Source organism: Ischnura elegans, chromosome 7, assembly GCF_921293095.1.
Source record: "Ischnura elegans chromosome 7, ioIscEleg1.1, whole genome shotgun sequence".
Classification (NCBI taxonomy): Eukaryota; Metazoa; Arthropoda; class Insecta; order Odonata; family Coenagrionidae; genus Ischnura; species Ischnura elegans.
This window is the reverse complement of record NC_060252.1, coordinates 18,604,057-18,629,762: the sequence shown is the minus strand read 5'-3', so window position 1 is coordinate 18,629,762 and position 25,706 is coordinate 18,604,057. Positions and strand designations below refer to the sequence as shown.

The 25,706-nt window shown below is 36.8% G+C and overlaps 1 long non-coding RNA gene across 1 annotated transcript; it reads left to right on the top strand.

Moving 5' to 3' along the window:
- Positions 1–81: 81 nt before the first annotated feature.
- On the top strand, positions 82–16,013 carry LOC124162154. The gene is made up of 4 exons (XR_006865497.1): positions 82–349; positions 1,630–1,732; positions 13,492–15,480; positions 15,927–16,013. It is a non-coding gene; the product is annotated as an uncharacterized LOC124162154 (long non-coding RNA).
- The last annotated feature ends 9,693 nt before the right edge of the window (positions 16,014–25,706 follow it).

Below are 25,706 nucleotides of genomic sequence, written 5' to 3'. Positions count from 1 at the left end.
TGACAGTCGAATGGAGAATTTAAGAAGAACAGTTGATTATTCTTTTTTAATGAAGAAATGCGATGACGTCTTCTCCAATCGTACTGACCTTCTTATTCGACTCGAATGTTCTAGAATATTTGTGTTACGTCAATTGTGTCCGTTGGCTGTTTACTCTATTTGTCAAAGCTTTTTATTGGATTAAATTTCAAATAGCCTAGCATATACGATCTCCGGCTTTTCATTGGTTGATAAAGGAAACGGTTCGAATTTATCGTGACGTCAGGGCTGTACGTCATGTGGCTGAGTGTGTGTCAGAAGTCCCTCCCCCTGCACTTCACTTCGCGGCAAGCTGTCTTGGGGTAAAGAGGTGAGTACCTTACATATTCTTTTGGTGATACGTTTCATGCCATAATCCTTGCATTTTTGATTCCCCTAAATTGAGGAGAATTTGCAAATACGATTTATTCAAATCTATTTTGTAGTCGTTGTAAGAGTGACAATTATTGTGAAAAACTTAAAATTTTCTATACGCCATCCGTCCTCACGTCTCAACATATAATACCATGCAGGGAATGTGCCAATTTTGAAGTTAGGATAAACTATTTTGATTGCCTGTTATAAGGAAACATTTTCTCGGCTTAAAATCCTCGTGTTTTTTTTTTAACACTGGATTTTGTATCAAGATAATTTCTTCTCTAATAAGTACTTCGTCAATTAACCGGGTGTTGTTGCGTATTTTCTTCCTGAGAGATTTGATGCGACCATTACTCTATTATTAAACTAGTTTGATCCTCTCTAAATATGTGCATATTTAATAGTTTTGAGTGCAAGATGTGTTACTTTTGATCACTTGAATTTCAGTCTCTACTGTCTGCATTTGAATAGTGTAGGTATCCTGTCGGAAGTTTCACCATTTTATGTATCGTGTTTCCTAACGGTTATTTTGTTAGAATTGTTTTCTTTATGACTAGCAAGTAGTTTTTAATAATCCGGGAACTTGAAGTTCCTTTTTATGAATGTCTAACATGATTTCTATCGCTAAGGCCGTGATTGCGGGGTGCTAATATAAGTTGTCAAATAGTAACACCATACCTACCGCACTGTTTCGTCAGCGATTGTGAATTCATCGACTTGTAAAAATGATGTCACTCTAATTGTTTCAGTTGCGTAACTCATCCACCCTCTTTCGACCTTCAGGCATTCATTTTTAATACAATTTCTATTGCTAGTTATTCTACTAGTACTTTCATAAAGCTACCTAACAAACTTTTGTAATTGCAAACCACCTATTTCATTACGAAATGCAAATATAAGCTATATTTCTAACTTTTTAATTATTTTTGCGTTACGTTTCCACTCAGTAACCGCTCTATAGCAATAAGGTAATTAAATTTTATGAGTTATGTTATGATTAATATTTCCGCTATATGAATAAGTAAGAACAAATTGGCGCCTGCAATTGGATATGTAACATTTCAACGCAATTTCCTTTTTCCAAACGTTCCTTTTCCGAGAGTTCGTTAATTCGTACTTCTGTTATAGCCTCTCATTGCATCACCATCCATTAAGCAAATCATTCATACTTATTGTAATTTTTTTGTGTTTCATTGTTTTCATCCACTAATTTGAAATTTGTTTTGCTTTCAGGTTATGGAGTAATATTGTGGTAGCGCATCAATTTCTTGGAATGGGTGGGGTCTCGTGGGTTTTGCGATGAGGTTGCATGGATGGGGAAGCATGGGGGAAATCGGTGAGTGAATACTTTTCATTTTATGGTAAATATTTTATGTATCTTAAGATATTCCCATGCACTGCTCTTCTGCTTCTTTTGATTGACGGATTACCTAAAGTGTAACAAGACTCTAAGTAGTTCGAAAAACATAATGTGTGTTCTGGAGTAATAATTATGAAATGGAAAAGTTTTCGTTATCTTTTAGATATCATCATGTTTTCATGTAATCAATAATCATTCATTTTACTGGGTGTATACTATGCTACGATTACTCCTATATCGGCAATCACGAGGAATGAGAATGGACTCTATGGAGAGCGATGAATTATCTTGGATGATTTTTCCTTTTTACACTACCCATTCCATGCACGATGCGATTTGTCTTCCTAGCATTTATGACTTCTAAAATTTACACGCGTATGTGAGCCTGAAAGATACGCGGTTAATGACTGGGTTTTTGGATTTAAAAAAATAAATATTAGGTTAGCAGTTTCATCTAGGTTTGTGAAGGTTTCAAAGTGAACTTCAAATTTATTCATGCGGGCTATATTCTCACTTTAATAATGCACAGCTAAAGCTGACTCATAGTCTGCGATCCATCCATTTCATGCTTCCAATCGCTTAGTTTGTTATTAGGTTATTATTACCATCGAAGCTTCCATGCCTGCTAATTCACTCCAGGAGGAATTGGGTATTTAAGGATAAATTTCATACTTCGAACCAAGGAGCCTAGATTTATAGGTCTTCTGTAGGCGGTGAATCATTTAATCATCATCATGAGCAACATCATCTAAGATTTTTTAACGCAACCCTCTAATCCATTCACTCATCCGCTAGCCTATTATTATTAACGCTATTATTCCTTCTCTTTTACGCCCTTTAGTAGCACCTTGTTTTTTAGATCACGCCAATTTCTTTCAGAATTATAAGTATCAAGGTCCATTGAATGTTAGAGAAGGCCCTCTCCAAGTTTGCTTGTTCTTTTCTATTCTCTTCTCTATGAGCAATTTAGGAGCCAAAATTGCTTCTCGTGAGACCTTGCTTTTCTTATATCCGAATTGGTCCTCATCCAGGAATTATTTTTCTCTTTATTCTATTCACAAGTGGTAGATTCTAGTTAGTATCTTCAACGTATGGGAGGCCAGGCAGATGTTCTGAAAATATATTCTTCTCAAAATCACTAGGCATACCTCCTGGTGACTACATATATCTGGTGGTATTGTACGGATTAGTTAAAATCTTTTCTCTTGTATTTTTATTAGTTCTGCTCCAGCCTTATATCTTCCTACGTTTATTATTGCAGCGTCACATTCCTATGTTAAGATTCGGTTAAACATTTCATTCCTTTCCACTTCTCTTTACTCTGCGATAACTTTGGAGCTGAGTTAGCTCCCATTGAGTATATCCTCCAGGTATTCCTTCCATGTCTTGACTTAGTCGACGTTTTCAATCGAAATATTTCCATATCTGTCCATTCCGGTATTACCTCTTGTACTCCGTTCCTTGAAATGATTCCTGACCTTTCTATTGGCAGCTTCCACTTGTACGAGGTTATTTTGCACATTCTGCCATAGCTTCATCATCAACAAATCTCTTGCTTTCCTCGCTTTGGGACCTATTTCGTTGCTTATTTTCCTGTGGCAAGCATATCCTTCCTCAGTTTTTGTATTCTTAAACTCTACCCTTCTTCAATGAGGGCTAGGACTTCATCCGTGGTCCGTGGATATTTTTTGACCGATTTTCACCTACATAGAGCTTCTCTCGTGGCCTCCTGAATCTCACTTTAATATTTTCCCAGGTATTCTACACTGATTTCTCACTTTGATTTTACTTTATCTTGCTCTCCACTGCTTGGCATGTTGATTTTTGCTCCTTCAGTTCCTAATTGCAGTGAGTTCTTTTCAGTCGTTTTGAATTTATTGAATATCGGATGGCATTTCATCATCACTTGATTACAATCACATTGGAAATCTACTACCTGATAGCTTTTTCTCTCGTTATCAGGTTACTAAACCTATGATACACAAAAATATAGAATAATTTAAAAAGAACTACGTAACCTTCTTTTGCCTCTTGACATTTTACATGTGTACCTTTTACGAGTATGATTATTGGACAATGTGTTAGCAACCACTTATTTATGTTCTGTGCAGACAATGAGGCCTCCGCCTGTCGTAGTTCTCTTTCATTTAGAAATTCTAATTTAAATTTTCCTATTATACCTCCATCCTGGTCCTCGCTCAAGACAGCGTTCTAATGACCTAATACTAATAATAATAATAGGTTTTGATCACCCTTTACCTATTTGGGTACTTCCATTCTATCTTCAAAGTAGTCTTCAACATTTCATTCTCGCAGTCTGTCGAAGGCATGTAACCGTGTTCCACTGCGGTATTTAGGGATAAATTCTTAATTTAGCATAACTAACATTTCATTACATTGTAGGAAGCTTTTCAAACGAAATCAGTATGTCTTCCTGAGCAATATTCTGACCCCAGTATTACTGTTTATTTGTATATTCTGTGCCTATAGCATCTATTCCGAAATTCTTCCTATTCAGGCAACTTTATTTCGTAGTATCCTGGAACCGATGTACCCTCTCGGGTAGTCACCGCCCGGTGATCCGAATGTGAAACTAGTTTACCTCAGGAATGTTTTACCTGGAAGAATTCCATCATGTCTGATTACTTAAAATTTAAATTTCTCCTACCTAAAGCATCACTCGTGGGCTCCAAAAACCCACTTAAATATTTTTACCGGTATCCTATGCTGATTTCTCAGTATGATCTATTACCATCTTGCTCTCCACTACTTGGCATGCTGAATTTTTGGCTCCTTAATTTCCTAATTGCAGAGAGTTCTTTTCCGGCGTTTTTAATTTAGGGATTTTCAGATGGCATTTTATCATCACTAGATTAACTACTTAACTAAATTGATTCCTTTTATCTTCACAATTCTTCGGTAGTACCACATTTCCTGTTCTCGAGCATTTGACTTCTCTGCTGCTGTCAACGTCCAAACCTCGGTCCCATGCAGAAACACACTCCATTGACACAGATTTTGATAAATTGTTCCTCACTACTGTACTTTTATTTTCAGCTGTTAGTAGATTCTTCTGTTTGTGGAAAGCCCTCTTTGCCTGTGCTATTTTACAGACTAGTTATTTAATTCTTCGTTTTTCTCTCGGTTGGTAATCCAGGTACCTAATTAACGAAACTATTTAACCTCTTCAAGATTTTGTTTCCGTAGTTTAATGCTTGTGCTTGGATGAACTATTCTGCTGCATATTTGTATATTTTTCTTCTTTTTACTGACTTTCAGCCAATATCTGACCATTGTTTTTCCATAAGGAAAGTCTATTTCAAATTATTCTCCGTCTCGGTTATCACTTCCAAAGTATGTCGTTAGAAAATATCGGCATAATAATTCGATCTCAGTGAATGTTGGCATCCAAAGACTTTTCTTTGGTTTCATTGTCGGATTTCTCGGTGCAAGCGTAAAAGATTACGCGGAATTAGGTGCTATTGGGGGAATTAAGTACCCCAGCAAAATGTGTGCCAGCACTACCCCTTCGCTAGAAAACTAAGTTTCTTTTTTGCGGTATTTTGTCTTAGCAATGAGACAAAGGAGGTTCAAATACGGCCTATTTTTAGCAACTACGGTTGTGAGTTAATTCTTTGTGGCATTATTCGAGCAAATCACCAGACGGGCGGTGGGGCATTCGACATCCTCCAAAATTTATGTTCTCCCTAACTCTCTCAACGTCCTTCTCACGTAATTCTTTTCTCCGCTAACTCATTCCATCTCTCTTTTCACCTATGCTGCTTAGTTTACTCGGGCAAATTCGCACCAGGCTCACTCCCGTTCCATCGCGCTCTCGGCCGTGGAAATATGAGGTCAGTAGTGTCATGACGGAAAGAAGCGATAGCGATAAGCATCCCTTGAGTAATGGTAGGGATGAATATAAATGCCGAAATATTCTTAATAATCACCATATCATCATGATTTATTGTGCAGTAGATCCCTATTTGGGAATAATACTCGATACTCAAGCTTATTATTAAGATAAAGGACGCCTTTTTTTAATAACTAAATTCTATGCATGACGCAATATACGTCACTTGCGTTTTGGAAGGTATTTTTCATCGTTATCAAAAGAATACATAGACAAGTATCTCATTTATTAATAATTACTCTTCTCTTAGAGGAGAATTCATTGTTAATACCCTATTGCTTAGGAGTCACGAATGCACTTACATCATTACTGATTCATTGTAAAGCCAAACCTTTACTAATCTTCTACTTTAAAAACTCAAGTCGATCGGTGTGAATATCAAACAATACAAAGTATAAGCACTTGCTGACTTTATTAGTAATTATATATGAGCAACGTTGTGACATGTGGATCGAAATACAATAAGAGCAAAACTCTTCAACACTCTTCAAAATTCTCATTTCCCGTATGTTGCAAATTCATAGTGGTGCATAGTATCATACACCTTATTGAACCGTATCTGGTTTACTCCAAAGATTAGCATTTAAACCCATGCTAGAGTTTGACTACAATTCAATATGAACATTGTGTCCCATAAATAAGTCCATTTCGTGTTACATTACTGATGTGTACTCTTCAAACTCGTATATGACGTAAAAGTTTAGTTGAGAGTGGCACAGAATTGGACTAAAATTACTGATGCCATTAGTTTTTTGTGTTCCTTTATTTTATTAAGTTGTTCGTATTAGAACTCGAGAAGATGTACTTTCTGTTCCATCCTTTTCTCTAATTCTCTAGTCATTTTCTACCTTCAATACACGTTACTTATATTCCAAGAAATTATCCCAAAAGGTTTCCCTGTTTTTAATCCTGACTACATCATGTCATCTTTTCCCCTATGGCCTCGAGCCAACCACATTCAAAATGTGAAGAAATTACTAGCATTCTTTAATACACGTTCACCCACATAAAACCAATGGTCTTGATTGTTTTTTGGTCTATGGTGTGTTGAGATATATCCATGCCTCAACCAAGGTTACGAAACACGGGAAAAACTTGTTCGGGTTGGGACTGAACATCGCCAAAGGCTCCTTTTCCAGTCGTCATACGGATGAGTTTATGCTCGAATGTGAGCAATCGCGGCACCCATAGCGCGGATATTTTTTTCATTTCCAAATATTCATGTAAAATGTGATGTTTCCGCTCATTGCAGATGCCTATAGCATCAGTCATCTCACGCAATTTCATTCTCTGATCGTGCAGTGTCATTTTATCGATAAATTCTAGCATTACGTCCTTTTTTTTTGGCGTCCTGAACGTTCGATGTTCGAGTTTTCAAATTGTTTACCAATTCTTTTCTTGTTTCCAGTTACGGCTGTTTTAAGTAAAATGCTCAGGCAGCACACGAAATTCGCTTTTTTACATTTACGTTTTAAAATATCTAACGTTGTCTGCTTTCAATGGCTGTCAAATGCAAATTAAATGACGGTACCAGGTTAAAATATCGCAGCTGCTTGCTAAAAGATGCTATTTAACGGGAGTAATGTCGTATTTGTAGATAATAGTCATGCAATGCAAAAATTCACAGACTTAACAAACCTTCCACGCATAAATCTCATCATGCCTGGTCCACAATCCTATGACTGGCTTAAGGCAGCTCTCCACTCAAATGTTCAAGCTAATATTTTCATACTAGCGTATTTATTCTCGTTCACGTACTTATCACAACTGGATTACATACATACCGTGAAAACATTTACAGCCATTGTAGAGCACCCAAATTTATTTTATGATTCTAAGCATTGATATCACTTCAACGATATCAGATGCCTTCTTATAGTCGACAAATGCTGTAAAGGTTGGCTTTTTTCCGCCCTCATCTATATCAACAGCATAAGAGCTCTCCATCAGATGAAGATCAGCAGCCATTGCTTCTCTCGTTACCTTAATTTTCCTTAATCCAAATTGGTCCTCATCCAGGAATTCTTAAAGCTCATTGTTACATTTTCCCGCTAATGATTCTCGTCAGTACCTAACACCTTGTGTCGTCTGTGTAATGGTCCTAAAATCTTCACACTCCTCACTTCTATTTGGGACTAGGAAAGTTGAGTTTCTAATCGAACTAGCTAGATAATACTCTCGTTGAATTTATCGCAGATGATATTTTACACTTAAGTTAAAATTTTTTCTCCTGCATTTTATATTAGCTCTGCTGAAATATTACGTATTCCTGAAGCCGTGACCTTTCGCTAGTCTCTTATTGCAGCATCAAATTCCGATCTTAATATGCTGGCTCCTTTTTCGTTCTTTTCCACTTCAATTTCCCCTTTGATAATTTTCGGGCGGGGTTTGCTTCTTTTGTATATCTCTTACATGTATAGCTACCATCTCCCTTTTTTTCTGTTTCAATCGAAAATTTTCAATACATGTTGCTAATGATATTGCATCATGCACACCGTTCCTTGACATGATTACTCACTAATTCATCAGCCGCTTTCACTTTCCCTTGCACGAGGTCATTTTGCACCTTTTCTCATGCATTCATCATCCGCGCTTCTCTTGCTTTCCTCGCTTTGCGACCTATCTCGTTAATTATTTTCTTGTAGCAAGAGTGTGCTTCCTGAGTTTTTGTATTCATTAACTTTCTCATTTCTTCAATGAAGTCTAGGACTTCATCAGTGGTCCATGGGTTCTCCCTAACTAAATTTCTTCTCATCATGGCTTCTTTAGACAATTTTTGAAACATTCCAGCTATTCTGATCTGATTCAATCATATCCTGCTATCCAGTACTTTTTGAAATTCTTCTTGCGTATTTTGGCCACTTACAATAAGTTCCTCTGATAGCCGTGACTTCCCCTCTGATGTCTTTCATTTATTGAACTTCAGATGGCCTTTTAATAATTACTACCTCGATGATGATCACTGCCGACTTCCCCCGGGTAGCTTTCAGTTATCTCCGGTTCCTAAACCTCTGCTTCACTAAAATATGGTCTAGTTGGAAGTCTCTTTTATCTCCAGACATTTACAATTTATCATATTCGCGTGTGACTGTTATATAGTGTGTTCGCAACCACTATTTTGTGTTTTGGGAAGAATTCCGGAAGCCTTCCTCATTTCGATTTACTAATCCATATTTTCCGGATATTCTTCCATCCTGGCATTCGCCGACGACAGCGTTCCAATCATCTAAAACATGACGATTTTCTTCCCCCTTTTCTATTTGACCACTTCCGTGATATCTGCCTAGACGTCTTCAATTTCTACATGCTCTTATTACATTTTTCTGAACTGAAGGCGGCTGACCTTGAGCGTGCTCGCAACCCACCCACTCTTCTAGCCAATCACAGAAGAGCGACAGGAGAAAGTGTGGAAGAGCCCGCAGTCTCTCTCCGAACTCCGAGCAGTGCACATGGCTCTCCAGCTGGAAGTGTTGCCAAGCCGAATCTTTGGAGATCGCTTTGGCGCTCGTTCTGCCGCCCCCGATAGTACCGTTACTCCCAAGGCTGGCAACGCCGGTCGGCCGGATGGAGGGGCGCGTAGGGGAAAAGGGATGGGGATGGAGGGGAACGGAGAGGTGGAAGGGGCAGCGCTTCTGATTGGCTACTTGCTATTTTCCACCCAGCCGCCTTCAGTTCAGAAAAATATAGTCTGCCGTAAGTCTGTAAGCCGGGAACACTACAGTATTCGAGACTCAAATGACCGATGGCGGCGCTGCTGTCGGTGACGTCAATTTCCAATATGGCCGACAGAGTGATGGTAAAATCAAAACAATCGTAAAGCATTGGCGTACGGAGAGAACATAAACCATAATATCACGAGCTAATAAGATAGAATTATTCCTTTAATAACCTTCGTACGGTGTATTTTTCGGCTTCTTTCGTCCGTATGAAGATCTAGAACTAAAGAAAACAGCTTGTCGACGTAACTAAAGGTGTTTATAATGTACCTCAGCATTACGACTCAGGTTTGATTCTCGACTTCCGTTCATCCGACTCGTATTGCGTTACTTCATAGTCATTTCTATGGAATGCACTACAAAAGAACTTAATAGTATTTTATATACAGTCTGCCGCTTCAATACACGGAATCATAATCCATTTCAGGCAGTTTACGTGTTGTATTTGGGTGCCACAGCCGTCTGCCTCACTGATGTGGATTGCTGTGTTCACCTATATTATTATCATATTTCCGGATAAGGAATGAACTAAATAGTTATGTGATGTGATTTACCATTGGGAAATGAAATTGTTTGGTATGATTTAGAAATTTAAGGACGACTTAAGGATCATGGAGACGGTATAGTTCTTCATTCTTTATCCCCATGTTGAAGTATGTACATACTAGTTACTGAACAGCAAGGTTTCATATAAATAATGTGTACCACTACTAATTTAGCTATATTTAATATTTCCTCACATGAAAATATACAAGTTGCTGTAATTTGCAAAAGGCTCGTATGTATGTTAGGTTTTATAAATCGTCTGCTTTGAGTTACAAAAACACATTCATTTGCTCAAAGTATTGCATTCAGAACTGGTATGCCCTATTCTTGACTTTAACAGAGTTATCCTTATTATAAAGTATAAATGATTACAACTGAAAGGGTACAAAGCAAATGTCAAACTACTATGGTGGATTCAATACTAAACATACCCCATACAGAGAAACAATTCATATTTTGGGTAACCATGAATCGCTGATGGTTAGAAGGAAACTGAATGACCTGATATTTTAACATGACTTATGTCATAGTATGATATGTTGTACTTGTCTTAATAATATTAGTTTTAATCGTTCGGTTACCTCAGAAAGGAATTGCAATATTATCTTTGTAATATTCTGTTGAAAAAAATATCACTTATAGCAATCTTATTAACACCAGGTAATGGTTATTCCACAGAGCATCACATGAAATTGGCTGGGTTTTGAGTTTAAATTGGGTGTCACAGTTAAATAATAATCCGTTAAATGAGTTACTGTAACTGTCTACGGGGAAAGGAATTTGGGGACTAAGTTTCTTTGCCCGCTATTACATTTCAAAGTCGAAATGAGACTTGGCATTGCCTTGAACAGGTTAAAGTCGTCCATTTCTTGTCTGAAAGCAGTATGTTCTGTGTATGACTTCGAATTGACTACTGAATTGGCCCCATCAATCAAAATAGTATAATGTTTACCATAATGCATATTACTAATTTACATCGTGACACGCTGTTAAAAATCGTTCTTTCGGTGCAGTAGGTTCATCCTCCTTGCTATTGATACTTAACGTCAATATTGAGTTACTTGACTCAGCAACTTTAGGTAAATTGTTCAATAGTACATCGCGCACAGAAGAAAAAAACACATTTATCAGACTAACACGGGCAAATACCATCCTGCTCATAATAATGGCAATGTAAATATTGATTATGATACATTGAAAATCTCGAAAACAGCGATCACGGATATCGGATACTTTGATGCATTGGATATACGCTATTTTTCTACTTTTTTCTGCGTAACCTGACACATGAACGACTTTCAATTGAAATAACACTATATTAATAGCTATAACATGTAAAACCAACGTATCTCCATTAAAATCGTCCTAAGCAAGAGCTTACTGCTTCTACCTACGTGCGGAAACAACAGCCGTCGTCTTGCTTTGAAACAATTACACTTGTGCTGCAGTTATTACAGGGTTGTATAATTAAAGAATATTTAACCTCAAGTAACGGTAATAATTGTTTTTAAACCAAAAAGTAGCTATCACCCCGTAACTAGTCTATAAAACAGTGTAAAGGTCTCATATACGCTATTCCTCATAGCACTACCGCGTCATGACCATCGTTCGTCTGTTTCGAGCGTTCTCCGCCAGGTGGTGTCTCCCTTGGCTGGAATCGCGAATATACCGGTTAAGTGTCTACATTTTCCATAACTATCCTTTCATTTTACTGGAAGAAGCTTTTCGCAAGTATTCCGGCTCTCTTTCTGATCATAATCATAGATTTTATTCACCCCTAACCTGTCTGGTTACCTCCGAGATATCTTCGTAGACGTCTTCAACTTTTCATCCTCGTATAATGTCGTAGATACGTAAACCTGTAACACCACTGTATATTTACCGGTTTCATCTCTAATTTTATGATCCAACTGTGCTTTGAATGTGCCGTAGTTAGCTTTTACGCTCATTCCGAAGCCTTTTATGATCATTTTCCTAACATTAGCTTTACCGTTCAGTGCACGATTTATATGATTGAATAGTCGGTCGAGGGATATTTTTGTTAACCCGCAGCAATAGCCTAGTGGTGAATATTCTTTTTGAAGTTCATCTAGGAATTTTGAATCTAAACGCAGCCATTCGGTCGTGGTAATCACGCGAAGAGTATTCGAAGGCAACTGCTTTTTTGATTATTTTTCCCGGTGTTCACAGTATTTTGCATAGTTGTTATTTATTTTGATGCTCCGAATGAGATGGTGATTATTGCATGGGTTTATTTCAAGAAGCTTAAATTATTACTTATTCGGTGGTTATTTTTTATGAAAATATTGCATATTTTTTCCATTAATTTTATTTCACAAGATTATCATACTGCATGTTTTAATAATTTGATAAATCCACAAAATGTAAGAACCTAGTCATTGATTCAAATTTAAACTAATTATTAATAGCACATATAATGGAATATTTATTTGACATATCATGGGCATCCTTTTGTAGGTACTTCAAGTATAAATCCAATTCATTTGAGAGACGATTTCTTAAATTTTAATCTTGGCATATCTATTATTTTCTTAATCTTTTGAACATGGTCGTATCCAGAAGGGGGCAGCTGCCAACCCCCCTTGAAGCAAAAAAACTGTAAGTGTTTATGGAGATCATGACGGGATTGAAACGAAAGTTTTCAACTAATTTTCTCTAAACCCACAATAAAATGATATCAATAGAAGGCATTCAAGTAAAATAATTGTTTAAAGCAAATAATTAAGTTGATGAATTGAGGCGTTACTTTATGGAATTTATTCATATTGAATAAAAATTAACATATGGTTTTCCAGAAAAAGTATTTACTAGATCACTACCAATGGTTTCAACACACTTTGACATTCTTAGGCGAGATGTACTATGAGTAAGATGATCAATCATTGTACTACTCGCCTAAGGATGGCGCAAATAATTTTAAAAAAGCAACTAAGCGCTGTTATAATTTTTTGACAATGCTGGTTTCATTCACTTTTTGAATGCTAAAATGTTACAACTTGAACGGCCATGCTTTGCTCCCCCCTAGTTTTGATCCTGGGTACGCCCTTGCTTTTGAGCAAAAGGTTAGCAAAGTTTAGATGAGACAAGTATTTGTTATAATGAGCAATTCCGGGCGTTATTCTTTCGCTTGTCCGAAAGAGATGATGATCAGTGCATGGGTATATTTTAAGAAGCTCAAGTTTTCGTTAAGATGGTAATTTTCCATGAATTTGCTTTCATATGATTTACACTTAGTACTTGTTGTTAACCTGATATTTCGACGAAAAGTTAAAATCCATTTTATTGGTTAAAACTTGGCCTAATGTCTAGCAGCATGGAATGAGGTACATTCCTTTGACATATCCTTGGCTTCATTCTATACTTCCAGTATTAATTTCATTCGTCACAGAGATAGTTCCATATGTTTTGCATTTGCCTATCAATAACTTTCTCAATCTTTGGAGCATAAGGTTTTTAAAGTTTGAATGTAATAAAACCTTGTTTTAATGGGCAATTCCGGACGAACGAACTAATTAGAATTTTTTTTTCTTTTTTTCCAGAATGAAAATTGGGGAAAGAACGTCTTCGGAACAACGTTTATTGAAATGAAGAATTTCAAGTCTCCGTCTATAAAGAAGAAACGAAGAAGTTAGGCTTCAATTGAAGGCTATTTGGCAGTGCATCGCTTGGTGTTTTCGTCCCTCTGAGTGTTATTTTTTGTAAATTGCTCTAAGTTTAAGTTTATATGTCTTTAACACACAATTTATACAAATACACACAAAAACACATGGTATAATTCTAGGTATTAAGGTGCACATGACGTCCATAAGTGACGAGGTTTTTGAACAATCTCTAAGAGTCAAAATTGACTCCGAGGGTAAATAATGAGTACTCAATGGTTAGTTGCAACAAATCAGAGGTTAAAATAACTGGTACCAAATCAAATAAAAAATGAAAAAATCCCAAAAATCCAAATTTCCCAAAAATCAGTAGCTACAAACAAGGTTGATGAATGATGAAAATAGCGCTAAAGAAATGATACCTAAATGAATACAAAAATGGCATGCCTATAAACCTTTAGTATGGTTTATTTAGATTACGAGATCTCAAGACGTAGGTAGGGGTGTGAGTGTGCGTGCGTGTGTGTGTGTGTATGAATTTTGGTTTTGTTTTGGGAGTGTTATGCATATCCTTGTATGTGCCCACTAATCCTACCTCTCCACAGAATCAAGTCATCGCTGGATTGGAAGAAAGGAAGACGGAAGACAACGGTCGAAGAGGACCAAGAAAAGAAGACAATGCGTGTGTTAGCTTTGATTTGGGCTGTTTGGGCCGGAATATTTGCGTAACGTAAGGCTAGGCGATTGCGTGCGTGCGGTATTTTTAGTTTTTTGAACCAAGGTTAAGTATGCACACTAATCCATTGCAGCGTACAGGAATGGGACTTACACTTGGTTTAAGTGCAAAGATACCCCCTGTATGTTGTCGTGGAGTGTATGCGAGGCTTTGGGGATTATTAGTGCAAGGGTATTTCATTTTTGTATGTGCTACTAATCCTACCTCTCCACAGGATCAAGTCATCGCTGGATTTGAAGAAAAGAAGACTGAAGACAGCGAAGTCATCGCTGGATTTAGAGATCGGAAGTCAACAGTGGAAGAGGACCAAGATAAGAAGATAATGCGTGCGTTAGCTTTGATTTGGGCTGTTTGGGCCGAAATATTTGCGTAACGTAAGGCTAGGCGATTGCGTGCGTGCGGTATTTTTAGTTTTTTGAACCAAGGTTAAGTATGCACACTAATCCATTGCAGCGTACAGGAATGGGACTTACACTTGGTTTAAGTGCAAAGATACCCCCTGTATGTTGTCGTGGAGTGTATGCGAGGCTTTGGGGATTTTTAGTGCAAGGGTATTTTATTTTTGCATGTGCTACTAATCCTACCTCTCCACAGGATCAAGTCATCGCTGGATTTGAAGAAAAGAAGACTGAAGACAGCGAAGTCATCGCTGGATTTCAAGATCTGAAGACAACGGTGGAAGAGGATGACATCATGAGGACTGTGATAGCGTTAGCTTTGATTTGGGTCACTAGGACCGAAATATTAGCGTAACGTAAGGCTAGGCATTTTAGTGTGAGGGTATTTCATTTTTGTATGTGCTACTAATCCTACCTCTCCACAGGATCAAGTCATCGCTGGATTTGGAGAAAAGAAGACAGAAGACAGCGAAGTCATCGCTGGATTTGAAGAAAAGAAGACAGAAGACAGCGAAGTCATTGCTGGATTTCAAGATCTGAAGACAACGGTGGAAGAGGATGACATCATGAGGACTGTGATAGCGTTAGCTTTGATTTGGGTCGCTAGGACCGAAATATTAGCGTAACGTAAGGCTAGGAATTTTTAGTGCGAGGGTATTTTATTTTTGTATGTGCTACTAATCCTACCTCTCCACAGGATCAAGTCATCCCCGAATTTGAAGAGGAGAAATAGGGAAAGATTAAGCATGCATCTCAGATTGCTGAAAATATAAATATTGGCGCCATCCCCTTACAGTAAGATTATATTAAATTTTCATTTATATTCATACATGACTTAACTGTCAAATTTAAAATTAAATTCAATTGGCAAAAATAAGGGAGAGTGCAATGAGTTTTAATGTTCTAATGATTTTTAATGGTACCTAATTTTGAGCTTACATTTTTGTTTCATTTTTAACGTCATGTTATTAATTTCCTGTAAGGTGCTTAAGCAAACTTGAAAATGGTAGACATTCTTTCCATTGTTTTATACAGTGAATGCAATTATTAAATTATTAATGTCAGTAAAATTTTGGAATATTTGAACAAGAGAGAGTTAGCTATATTACTTTTAAGTAAAACAATATCAATCATAATTTTTATTAATAAGCGACCTTTTGAAATTGATGAGGTTGTTTGTTCAGTCTTTAAAGCGTTGCAATTCACGGCGTTTTTCACAATTCTCACGTTTCTCTTCACAGCTGCGACTCATCCTCGGAAGTAGAGTAAAAGCTGGGTTAAAAGACAATACTGCTGTGGACTATGAAGACATCAAGAACTGGACACAACTACCTAATGGTAGGTATGAATTTATTTTTTTCGTTTCTACTGAACCATAAGGCCTTCACATGAATCTTAAAGGCATAATTTGATATATTAAGGAAGAGCAAACCAAATTTGTAGAATTTCCTCACTATTGTTGCTTCGTCACATTGCGCTTAAGTCATTCGAAATCAAAATTTGCTAGTTTATGTAATTATGAAGCCAGTAATAGAAAAATATTCTTATTAAATCAAAAATTGAGTTTGAGAAGTCCTACTTTCACTCACTGTCTTCCTCTCATAAGTATGCATATTCTTTGATGATGTGCATTTCCAAAAATGTAACACGAAAGGAACTTTTCATTATTGTTTCATAGCAAAATTTAATTTATATCTCATCACTGTAAAACAGTACTAAGAATGTTTTGACGCAGCTCTCCAATCAATTATCCTGATAGCTGATCTTTTCTCAAATAAGTTTTTTCTCTTTTACATCCTTCTTTACCAACTCCTTACTCTTGCATGATAAATCGTTCAATTGCTTCTATGCATAAATTTTCCGCTGTGAGAAGCTCAAGCTTTTGATAAAATGCCCTATATATTTGCAATGCTATTAATGATGATTTCTTCCTTGCTTCTTCCATCGCTAGTTTTCTGCGTGCCTCTAGTTATTCTCTATTCTCAGAATTCATTCACCTTTTCCAGTTTTTCTTTACTCATTTCATTGCTCGGCTTCATTACAAACATTAAAATCGAAAGTAAATTTGGTTAATGATAATCCTTAATTAGCGTTTACCGATACTATTTTTCTTATTTCTTCAAATAGTAATCAAACTTGGATTAAAATATAGTTAGTAAAGTTTTTCCTTCTCATAGTGAAGTTTTTATATATGTTCTAATTCAGTGATGCGATTTTTCTTGGCGTAATTTTTACGTTGTAGGAAACTAAATTTTGTAATACTCTTCATTTCTTAATAGTAATACAGTAAAACACTAAAACTACGTTTTATGAAAGCACTAGATTATCAAAGTATATTTTAAATGAAATCAATATAATAAGTAACAATGAAAGTCATTTTGCTAGACCTTAATGCACACAAAATATATTTTTACTTAATTTCAGAAAAAACTTACTCCATTACATTAAATATATCTTATTCCGCATAATTTTATAAATGAATTGATTTGAATTACACCGTTCAGTCCTAACTAGTTCCGTCTCCCGTAAGATATTTCTGTGTTAAATTGTACCTGTGAGCAAACAGCGATGCGATAGTTAATTTCATCGTGAATACAATTGATGCTTTCTATTTTAACAGGCGACACTGCTGGAAACTACATTTTCCTGGACAAGAAATGCATCGAATCGTACCCCAAGATTGAAGAAATGAGGAAGGCCTGGAGTCCTGTTCGTGATACATCAGTGAACTATTTTTGTGTGCTTTTATTGCTGTGTGCTTTGTTATTTATTTATTGTATTGTGTTGTTTTTTTCCAGCATTTAGTGGGAATTAGGCAGGAGAGTAGGAATCGATCTATTAGGCCATTAGTTAATACCTACTTAGGTCTTGGGTCGTCGCCATGCGTAGGTTATTTACCAGGTCGTTGGGTGCTGAGTACTCAGGTCGTCGGCAAACGTATCTTAGCTGGGCGTATTATTTTTAGAAAAGGTATTTTTAGACCTTAGGGGGCTGCTGCGATAGGCACTTATTAGTATGGGTTGAATCGTAGTTGTGTGAATGTGTGTGTGCTGCATTTTGAATGAATTGAGTGAGTGCGTGAGTGACTTTGTGTGCTTGCTGTAGTAGTAGTAGTGTTGGTAATAATACTAACACTAATTGTCCCTTCCTTTCATAACTATCCCTCCCCACCCTCCCCCCCCCTCAAATCCATGCTGCTCCCTCTTCGTGGGGAGGGGGAGTAACAGAGGAAAGTCTCCTTTATGCCATGTGATTTATAATGTGATGTAATAATAAATAAATGCAAATTCCTGATGATATGGAGGCTTCCCTCTGGCGAAAGCAGTGTGGTAATCTAGTGCATTATTGAATAATATGGATATTCCATGTATTTGTAAAATGTAAGGTGATGGACATTTATCAAATTTTATTGTTAGAGTGTTTTTTTTCTATTTGCAATTGTCTTTTTATGTACTTTTACACATATTTGAAAATAATACGTTTAAAGATATTATTGGTGATGTTTTATGTGATTGGAATTTGTTATATCTATTTATTGAGCTTGAGTGCTTTTCGTGTATTCCAATGCAGGAAATGTTGGCATTAAATTAATTATTTTCCGAATATTTTTGTCATTACTATTCGTCATGTGCACGTTAATCCTGTTATATCTCCTTTATACTATTGTATTTTTAACGAATTAGACGGATTTGTAGTGCGCCCGCATTATTTATTTTCCAATGTCAATGGATTGTAAATTTTTTAAATCAGTACATCCATTATTACCATTGATCTCAACAATACGCTCTAAGAATTTGCAGTTACACGTTTTTCTTCTCGTTTTTTTGTCCATGGTGGATTTTTTTATTGATGTCCTTGCGTGGTATATTACTGAAATAAAGATAAAATTCATATTTCCTATAATTGTATCGACTTGTGGCATTAATTAAAGATATGAAGTACTGTGTTTTTTTCCATTTATCTCAACTAATGACTCACTTCCATATGGCATTGTTGAACCATTGTTTGTTTCTCTTAAATAACCAACCTGAGGTACCAATAGTTCCCTTTTGCCAGGCTAACGCAGCAGCTTTTTGATGCATGGAATAGTTCTACCCATTCCAGTGTATTCTCGCTGGTAAGAAAATATTAGTATGGTATGTAAATTGAAGGTATATAATTGGTGAGGAATATATAAATATATTTTGGCATATGTGATATATATTTAAGAATAAAGTACGCATGATACACAAATTATTTTACTATGTTAAAAGCTGCGTATATTAAATATACTTACGCGGTAAAACGAAGAATTAAACCGAATTTCACCTATTCAAATTAACCCCCTGGTTGAATCACTACATTGGTGATAAAGGCCTCATAACGCAATAGAAGTAAAGCTGTTTTTGACCAATCACCGAGCGCTAGACAAAAATTTCCCGTCCTCACTATAATGACCGTGCACGGCACATTTCTAATTAGTTGTATCGATGAGAAAAACTCACCCCATCTAACCAGTTAACTAAGATATTAAAAATTAGCAGGCATGTTTCCGTTGTCAGTGTAATGTGATTTTTGGGTGAAAAGGAAACTTAAATTATTTAAGTGATAACACTAACAAGAAAGGAATTGAACAAATATTAACTTTATGCAAATATTCAATGTTTTTATATGATTATTTACTTTGTCAATTTTAAGTATTTATTGTGCCAAATCTGGTAACTTTTATTTAATTTTTAATGCTCTTCATTGCAATTTGTCTTTCAAGGGCGTCACGCAACCAAGCGCGATGTGCCTTTCGACGCATTGGTTGTTCCACTCTGCGACAAAAATACAAGGAACTTAGAAATCGCGTTAAATCAGCCATCAATGACAGTAAACGCCAGTTTTATTCCTCGAAGCTTTCCTCGCAGAGAGACCCGAAATTGATTTGGCGTGAGCTTCGAAATCTTGGGCTGGTTCGAAGACGGGACTCTTCTCTACCCCCAAATATAACTCTCGATCAGCTAAACTCCTACTTTTTGTCAACTACGATTAGTCATAATGATGCCCCAGCTAACTCCAGACTTGAGCGAGTTATACCATTCAGTGATAACAACTTTTACTTTAAGCACGTAACTCCTGAGACTCTGATCGAAGTATTGGAGTTCTCCAAGTCAAATGCCACTGGAGTTGACGACATTCCAGTAAAGATTATTCAACTTGCCAAATATGCCCTATTACCTTACATCCTTGAAATTTTCAACCATTCTCTCGATAATTCAGTATTTCCATCGGAGTGGAAAAAAGCACTTATTCGTCCGATAAAGAAGACAAAAAATGCAAAATTACCTTCTGACTTCCGGCCAATCTCTATTCTGTGCGCCCTGTCGAAAATGTTGGAGAGAATTGTTTTCAAGCAAGTTACAGAGTACCTAAATAACAATAACAAACTTGACGCTATGCAATCAGGTTTTCGGCATGGATACAGTACGCAGACGGCACTACTAAAGATAACCGATGACATTCGACTTCATATTGATAAGCGTATGGTTACAATACTAGTTCTTTTTGATTTCAGTAAAGCATTCGATCGAGTTGATCATAATCTACTAATCCATAAGATGGTGAAGCTTGGTTTCTCTTGTTCAGCTTTAAACTGGTTCTGCTCCTACCTAGGCAATAGATTTCAAGCAGTCTTAGGACCTGAAAATAACTTATCCGCATGGGCTCCAGTATCTTTCGGAGTTCCTCAAGGATCTGTCCTGGGACCTCTGCTATTTTCTATATTTGTCAATGACATTTCAATTGCGATTAAAAATTGTAAATATATGATATATGCAGATGACCTTCAAATATACATCCATACTTCGATTAAAAACATAGCTGATAGTATTAATCTAGTGAATCATGACGTGAGAGAAATCACAAAATGGGTGGGTAAAAACCACCTCATACTGAACTGTTTGAAAACGAAAGCAATAATCATCGGTAGCTCAAGGATCCTAAACAAAATAGATTATAATCACCTTCCTCCAGTTGTAGTTGGTGACCATCAAATACCGTTCAGCGACTCTGTTCGCACTCTTGGACTAACCCTCACAAAAAATTTGTCTTGGAACCAACATGTGAACGAAATCTGTAATAAAGTCAATATCACACTGTATCAACTAAAACTGCACAAGCACTTACTTCCTATATCCACCCGAAAAATGTTAATTTCTACCCTGGTATTCCCTTCCTTTGACTATTGTAGTCTTGTTTATAATGACATGCCTAAAGAGCTGGATAAAAAGTTACAAAGGCTACTTAATTCATGTGTAAGATATGTATTCAATTTAAGAAAGGATGTTCATGTATCACAGTACAGAATCAGCCTTGGTTGGCTAAATCTTTGTAATCGAAGGAAATATCTACTCGGTGCTCTTCTTTTTAAGATTTTCAGAGAGAGAATCCCTAATTATCTCCGGGAAATCTTTATGAACAGATCAGTAACCACCCATATGTCATCTCGCAAAAATGACTATTTATGTTATCCTACTCCACGTACTAATATCTACCAGAAATCATTTCTGATAACGGGATCAAAATTCTGGAATTCTCTCCCTGAGGATCTTAGACAGAGGGGCTCCATCCATGCTTTTAAAATTAAATTGTACATGGATTTACTCAGTGGAGAGCAAAAATAAACTCCCACGAAAATACAGCCTATTATGTATCATTATTATGTATTATGTACTATATTCCGTCTGCCTATGATGTCAAATTTCAATCCTTGTTACGTGTTATTTCTTTTTTATAGGTGCGTATCAAACAACTTTACTTGACATTTTTCATGAACTTTTTGCTTTGATGAGCCATTATTTTTGTAAATTGTGTTTTTTGCTCCAAGGGTTTTTTCCCAGAGCATAATAAATATCTATTCTATTCTATTCTATTCTAAATGTACAGTGGGCGGCAGCCTTCAATTTATACGTCACCGTCTGTTTTAATGTTTGCGTCTCTGACAGCCAATGGAAGAAAACGGAATGAGTAGGCTGCTCTCTGCATTTGTTTTTTCGCATCTTGTAGCGCGATCGTTATCCGGCGATAGGGAAATAAGAAGCTTACGGATGGACGTGTCTGATTGGCAGCTTATCCCTCTTCATCAGTCTCCACCGTCTAACCTGCCACTAGTGCGTCCGGCCAGGATTATTCTTTCTTCGGCGTTACAAGTTAATTCACTCGATTGCCGCCTTTGTAACGTCTCTAATCCATGGACAAGTCACCCGAGTAGTTGAAGGGCTCCTAATTGAAATTTTGAGAGCGTGCGAAAGGCTTTGTTTCCAATTGATTTCGCGGTATTCGTTAGCAGAACCTGATGATAGAACATGAGTGAATGACTTTCTGGGGCGCATTCAGAGACAACCCCCACGTAGGCCAGGCCCCTGCGCGAGTTTCGCCATCCAACCCTAATTTATTTAGTGATTGCACTCACTGTGTAAAACAGTGACATTGGCGAAGAATATTTTTCTAGTATTAGGACAGGCACTTTAATGATCATTAAAACACTGTGAATACTGGACCAATAGCAATCAATAATCAAATGCATACGGTAGCTTATTAGATAAAATCATGTTAGAAATTGTTTTCTAATGACTGACACCACTAAGTCTCGATTGCTAAATTATTTCAATATTATTTCATAGATTTTATGCAATTATTGCATCAACTTTTATTCAATTTCTCACTTCACAATTTAATAATTTCCGTAGTAGACAGTAGGTATTTTCATTCTTTCGTAATTGGCCATACTTCACAGCTCTAGGTCCCTATTCCCTTCACTATTGTAGATTCTCGATTTAAAATTATTTTTATTTTGCCTGGTTGCATAATGTGCTCTTTAATCGCTTTAATACTGTTTTTACTAAAATACCTCTATCCCTAAAGGCTGCCTCCGTGGTTTTGTATCCTAAAATTTGCTCCCATTGCTTAGTATTTATAATTATGACGGTTTTCGATTTCCTATCCGCCTTCCATAGCATAATGCCGTTGTATTCATCCCATGCACATATTTTGTTTTGGCGATACTAATATCCAGACTCCAATACCTTAGATTATAAGTGAATTTAACGTAATGGTTGAAAATTCCTGTCATAAGAGATTTTTTGTAAGACCGCAGCGTATCAATAACTCAGGTTTTAGGGGTGTTTCTAATCAAATTTAAGAATTAATTTATTTGAAACATGTTGATGAAACACACTTTCTAAGGTAATGTCTTATTTTTCAGAGCCTTGAAATATTTACATATATCTCGATTTCATATTTACGTTAAAATATTTTCTCTCCTACGATAGATAGGCCGTTTCAACATTATAAGAGTCTTGATGGTGATTGTCATGAGGATCAATTTTTACTTGTAATTTTATCTTTTGGTAAAACAGTTACCATAATGATAATTTTTGATGTATTTAATTAAAATGAAGACACCAGATATTTGTATTATTTTGTCAGCTGATGAACTTGTGGTGCAATACATTACTATGATTTGTATTAGAGCAAGCATCGTTAATTTTCTATATTGAGTTCTTATCCTCGACAAAATTAAGGCAACGTTTTGTTGGAAATTGCTTAATATTGTGCAATTACACTTGTTGTGGTTAATGATTACGGCCATACACAAGTAAGGCTGAGAGAATATGGGACAAATGAATTTTTGAGGCGAAAATGCCATCGTTTTTTTATGGATAGCTTGCTTCGGATGCAATCATTCAACAATTGCGTTTTTTCTCAAGGAACCGACCTGCGTTCCCAACTCTTGTACCAGGTTGACGCTGCTGCTTTTTGTTGTATGGAATAACTCGGCACACATACTGTGTACTGCCGTGGAACTGATATTTGAGCTAGATATCAGCGAGAAATTCATAGATATATTTGCGCATACGTGATCGTTGGCTAAGTGGATATACAGGTAAATTTTTCAGATGTATGAAAATATGTTAAGATGGCAAAAAAATTGTATTGTAGTTATCCTGACGCGGAAAAAACTGAGGTGAGTAATTTCTTGGCACCCACCTCAAATATTTTGTTTTCACCTCAGTTTTTTCCGCGGTAATATTTGAGGTGTGTGCCAAGAAATTATAGAAGCCTATTTAGCGCTAAAAGAAATGTACTTCTCATTCGATTAGAAAAAAATGCGATGTAGTAATTATCAATTTATCAGATAGATGGTGCTTCTTTTTGTATATGCACCCTGTATGGCTTTTTTTGCCTTTTGCCTACCTTAGCGTACAATAAATGGTATATTTACGTAAAATGTGAACGGATAATTAGGAATAATTTCTGTAAAAATACAAATGACGCTTAATTACTTGCTTGAAGTCTGAAGTTTACCTTTACAGTAAAGTGCTCTGAATTAAATATTACGGCCAGTGGGATACCTTAATTTTTAATATTGGATCCATGTGGTTCACCCATAACCATGATTCCCACGGAAGGATATTAAAAAATTGTCCATGTATTTTATTTCCTAAGCTTTTTTTACTGTCGTCTCGAAGCTTGTCATCAAAATATTGAGAATTACCGGGTATAATAAATAATGATTTATTCATTCCCATAAAAAGGTTAGAAATAGGGTGGTTTCCTTCATCAAAGTATACGAAAGGCAATGAATGCGATTCGTTACCCACCATTACTGTATTCATAATATACAAATTATTTGGTTTTAGAAATACCGGTTTAGACGAATGGCAAGGGTCAATTGTATCCTCATTTCAAAAGGTCCAGATTGGAGCCCATGCGATGCCACTCCGCGTGACGTCATAGGGACCTAGTTTCTATACGAGTAGATAGGAGTTTTACATCGTCTGAGGTTACCAATGCATGCATGAAGCACAGAGCTCAGGGAAACATGTCTCAATAATCACTTATTAAAACTGGCTAAGGTCGGAAAGTTTTCCTCGTTTGATAAGGTATTAATAATCCTTATTTAAGCCAAGCGCTACCAGCTAGCAGGGTACTCTGCTACCTGCTAGCATCCTGCGTCGTATCAGCGCTCAAAGCCTCGCCCCTAGGTCACCTCACTTGCGGCAGCGGGAACCAGAACGACGTCACACGGGTGTTTTCCCGGCATGCATACTTACCCGTCGCGTTTATCTACCGATTCGATCGATAGATTTCTCTGCCTCATAGGAAAATCTGCTAAAATTGGTAGAAAACTAATTGCGTATGCTTGGTTTCGCTATTTAGTGGGCCCTTATCGCTCTGTAGCGTTAAGGTGTTTTCCCCGTCCCTCCCTTCCGCTCCTATCCTTTCCCAGAGGCGTCGGCGGGCTCCCATCGCGGCGGCGCCTCTATCCTTTTTCCTACCTCTCCAGCCCCTCCCCGGGTGATCGGGCGTATAAGCCACGGGCTTGGGTCCCGGCCCCGGTGTGTTGTGACCTCAAGAGGGTTCGCCTTGAACCCTCATGATTCTTGATTCTTTTTCCCGTCGCGTTTTCGTGCGCTTGAAAATTTTCGCTTTTCATTTAATCGCGAAAAGTAGGTATCGTCATTTAAAAATCTAAAAGCGTGAAATACGTACTCCAGGAGTAATAATCTTTCGATTTAGGCAATAGAAAATAATAGGAAACCACCCTATTGATCATTTTGGAGTTTTTTATTTTTATCCACAGGGGTGCAGCTATCCTCAATACAGAAATGCTAAAAAAATGGGACTGCATGAGTTGAATTTTAAGGTTGATTTTTGCATTTATCTTAATTTCTACTATATATCCTTATTCTAAGATGGAGCTGCTGACTGTGTGGAAACAATATTAACTCGCATAAGAAATTTTAAACCTGGAAATCTGTAATATATCAATTTGTATTGCAATTTATGCTATCGATTACGTACTTCGTTATACTTATGTACCAACTCATGCTATGTAGTGGCTGATGATGTCCCATGTCGAAACTATGATGGTAATTGCATGCCACTTTTTTTCACTGCCTCACCATTGAACAGAAAATCTAGACATTTCTACTCTAGACCTAAAGTTCACAACTATAAAACAAGCAGCACCGACAGTTTCAACGTTCATTATA